This window comes from Pipistrellus kuhlii, unplaced genomic scaffold (genome assembly GCF_014108245.1).
Source record: "Pipistrellus kuhlii isolate mPipKuh1 unplaced genomic scaffold, mPipKuh1.p scaffold_m20_p_13, whole genome shotgun sequence".
Lineage (NCBI taxonomy): Eukaryota > Metazoa > Chordata > Mammalia > Chiroptera > Vespertilionidae > Pipistrellus > Pipistrellus kuhlii.
The window spans coordinates 13812020-13816134 of record NW_023425438.1 but is presented as its reverse complement, the minus strand read 5'-3'; the positions used below and the strand labels follow the sequence as shown (position 1 = coordinate 13816134).

The following is a 4115-nucleotide window of genomic DNA, read 5'->3' as shown; positions in this document are numbered from 1 at the left end:
TTTCAGAAATACGAAACTGAAACTCTGCTTTTGGATGTGTTAAAGACTATACTGCACAACTCTTGCCTGCAGAAAACAGTCATAAAAACCTGGGTTTAATACAAAAGGAACTACCTAAAGATACTAAATAAAGAATAGAATTGGACAGTCTACCCACCTCTTGGACTGTCCTTGCTGAAGGGATAAACAATCTATGGTATGCCCATGCAATGGAACACTACTCAGCAATTGAAGGGAACAGACTATATACAATATGGATGAATTTTACAAGCTTTATGCTGAGAGAAAGAAGCCAGACACAAGACCCTGTAATGTATGGTTCCATTTATATAAAATTCTGGAAAAGGAAAAGCAACAGTGATAAAAAGTAGATCAGTAGTTGCAAGAGCCAGAAGTTGGAGGGGGGAAATTGACTGCTTAAGGGCCATGAGGGAAATATTTGGTATAACAGAGATACTCTGTATCATGATTGTGGCAGTGGCTGCATTTGTGAAACTCACTGAATTGTGTACTAATAGGTGGTAAAATTTATTGTGTCTAAGTTACATCTCAATAAAGCTGACCAAATAAAATAAAGGCTCTCTTTACACACACAGACTAACTGCTTGTCTCCTCTCTGCCTCCAGCATGCATGAGTTTACAATCCCTGACTAGTATTTTACGTCTTCAAAGCTTTTCATAGCCTTTAACGTGCTAGCTGAGATTTGGAAACATGAGAATTGGCCTTTCAGAATTGGTCTTCTTGAACCCCAAGAGACAGCAGAAGGTACACAACCTGTTAAGATGTAAAAAGAGGGGTGGGGCATGTAGCACAAGGCCCAGGCTTCTACTAGCTTCTGCACATTAGGAAAAATGTCTCCATCCTTAAGGAAAAACCATTGTCAGTATATTTTTTTGCACAGCCTTACAGTGGCATATGCTGGCTCGGTTCCTTGGTTGATTCAGACAGCATTCTAAGAACATCTATGGTTAGACCCAGGCATACTCACACCCTGCTTTCTTACACAGCCCACTGCCACTTCACACTTCCCCCAGCCTCCTAGGTGAACTATGTCAAGTTTAGAGTTGGGGGAGGGGGAGTGTGAGAAGTTGGGCCTCTGAGAGGAATAGGTGGTAACAGACAGACCTCAATTACACCACAGTGCCTTTGAGACAGGCATGGCTGTGCACTGGCTGTGAGTGCGTGCAAGCATTTGCTCTCAAGTCTGTGCATAGCTGTGTGTGCTAGTGGGGGTTTCCATAGAGGGGTGCTGCTCCAGCCAGGAGGCCTAGCATGCTTCCCTACTTTCACTCAAGTTGGTAGTGTATGCTGCCTCCTTCAGTGTTCCTGGTGGCCCTGGGTAAGGATCCCTAAAACCTCTCTTCTTTCTAAGGAGAAACTCCTACCAGTCACCTGAGAAAAGGCAAGAGGTGGAGTTGTCAAATCTCCTTTCTTTCCATACCTTCCCAAATGAGACATTATATCAGAAATGTCTCAGGTATCCATGCCAACTTCTCTACACAGTACTAGCAGGACCTGGGACGGGGTTGGGGAAAGGCAGCAGAGGGAGCCTTCTCTGCCCTTCATACTTGACCACCCAGAAGTCTCCTTCCTCCCTCTGACATCTTCTCTCTCATGTAGCACAGATGTCAGTCTTTGTACTCCACATTGGAGCCAATAAATGACAGGAGACCTTGGTCTGGTGTGGCCCCCTTCCAGGATGTTCTCTTTTCAGTCTTGCAGATCTCAAAGAAGGAATTGCATTCTTACACTTTAGTATTCAGATGCTCATCTTTCCATTACATCTTGTTCCTTCTTTTAAAAAATATATTTTTATTGATTTCTAAGAGGAAGGGAGATAGAGAAAGAGATAAAAACATCAGTGATGACAGAGAATCATTGAATGGCCGCCTCCTGCATACCCCACAATGGGGCTCAAGCCCACAACCAGGGCGTGCGCCCTGACTGGGAATTGAACTATGACCGCCCCATTCATAGATTGATGCTCAACCACTGAGCCATGCCAGCTGGGCTTTTTTTTTCTTTTCAAACAAGTACATGTTGAGCAACTATGCTGCCATGTACTGGCTAGGCACCAGGGATATTTCAGTGAACAACAACAACAAGAACAACAAATATATATATTCGTGCCTATCACATTCAGTTTTTAAAGTCAACTTAAGTACAATTGCCTTTATCAAATACTTTTTCCTCCCTATCTTTACTGTCAAAGTAAATCTTTGCCCTTCAAATCTAAGCTCAAATAGCAAAGAGACTAGAAGGTTCACACCACCGAATAGTTATCAGTGGTATCTGTATGGGTGGCTTTAATTGCCTTTTGTTTCTGTATTTTCTGAAGTTCCAATGTTTGTCATTACTGTAAGAAACAACCACCTCAGTTTAAATATTGCCTCCGCAGGGGCACTCCCCCTGACTACCCCTCTCTCCAGTATGACTTAGGGGTTCCTCTTCTGTACACACAGCACCCTACACTTTCCTCTCTCCCAGACATTGATGAAGCACAGGAACCATGAATGTGTGCATCCTCTCTCGGACTGTGAACTAGAGTGGAGGGCAGGGGATATGTCTTATTCATTTCTGAATTCCCAGCTCCTAACCAGAGGCATGGTGTTAAGAGTTGTGTTGAATGAATAAATGGGTGAGGTTATCAAGTCCTGGCCTCAGAAATGAGGCTGAGGTCCAGAGACCAGACATTTGGTGGTAAGTGTAGAAACTGAAACACATTCTCTCAGAGTCTGGGTCAGACTAGAGGGGAAATTTGATGCTGAATCCTTTGAGACTAGGCTAACGTTTAAGTCTTCCTGGTGAAGGTGAGAGGGGGAGGTTTGCAGAACCTGGGATACAGCTGAGCCTGTAGAAAGGAATTCAGAAACCTTAGGTGCGAAATATCACAATTTGAAATTACCTATTGATTTTTTTAAAAAAATATGTTTTATTGATTTTTTTACAGAGAGGAGGAGAGAGGGATAGAGAGCTAGAAACGTCGATGAGAGAGAAACATCGACCAGCTGCCTCTTGCACACCCCCTACTGGGGGTGTGCCCGAAACCAATGTACATGCCCTTGACCGGAATCGAACCTGGGACCTTTCAGTACGCAGACCGACGCTCTACCACTGAGCCAAACTGGTTTCGGCTGAAATTACCTATTGATTTTTGTTGTTATTGTCACCTCTCATTAGCGTGGGCACTCCATGAACACAGGGATCTTAATCTGACTCGAACCACAAGGGCTCGGACCGATGCCTGGCACGTAGATGGCACTCAGTAAATATTTGTTGAATTGATGTTGAATGAATTAGCTTACTCTAAACCAAACCCATGAAAGAGAGGCCAGATGCAGCATTATTCATTCATCCAGCAGAATATAATTGACAATAGGCCCAAAGAAAGCCCAGTCAGCACATTTTTTACCCTGTGGGAAGGCGTACTTCAGAAGCCACAAGCAGATTTGAGAGCTGTTTGGTAAATACAGAGTTGGACTAAGGGGACTTGGAAGATCTTAAGAGACTGTGTCACTGAGCTGTGGCACCCTGATGAGTCATGCTTTCCCACACGGGAACAGACGTCCCTTGCCAAACAGGATCCTGCCTTGCCCAATGCTGCCTTCTCTTTCCTGTCACTGTGGGAGAGACACTGACAGTCTGTCCTCTCTCTTTCTCCCCTCTCTGTGCTTCCTATGGGTCATAGTGCTTCAGTCCTTTAGGCTTGACATCGAGTCACATCACATTGTGTCCCTTATTGGTTATATTTTCCATTGTGACTTCCCAATGGAAAATGGGAACAATTTGGGCACTATTTTACATACACTGCTAAAGATAAACAATTCTAGATTCCCAGATCAAAACCTTCCACTTGTCTGAGTTGAAGTCTCTCAGTGTCACTGTACCTCCATTTCCCTATGTTTAGAAGATGAAATACTATAACTTTTCCATGTATCCCACACAGCTGTTAAGCCAAAGAAACTGAAGATTATGAAAGTGAGTTGCTCAGAAGTTGTGCTTTGACCTTTATAATTAAAATTCCATTTCAGATTTGCCAGTAATGAGTTTCATCATAATAAGTAAGTCATTTTGTGAGATACTTAGCCCACTGTTTTGTTCTTAATCAGCCTTC

The 4115-nt window shown here is 43.4% G+C and overlaps 1 long non-coding RNA gene across 1 annotated transcript; it reads right to left on the bottom strand.

Annotated features, from left to right (window-relative positions):
* Positions 1-2028: 2028 nt before the first annotated feature.
* LOC123652208 lies at positions 2029-3723 on the bottom strand. The gene is made up of 2 exons (XR_006741386.1): positions 3146-3723; positions 2029-2906 (listed from the first exon to the last, which is right to left on the bottom strand). It is a non-coding gene; the product is annotated as an uncharacterized LOC123652208 (long non-coding RNA).
* Between the last annotated feature and the right edge of the window lie 392 nt (positions 3724-4115).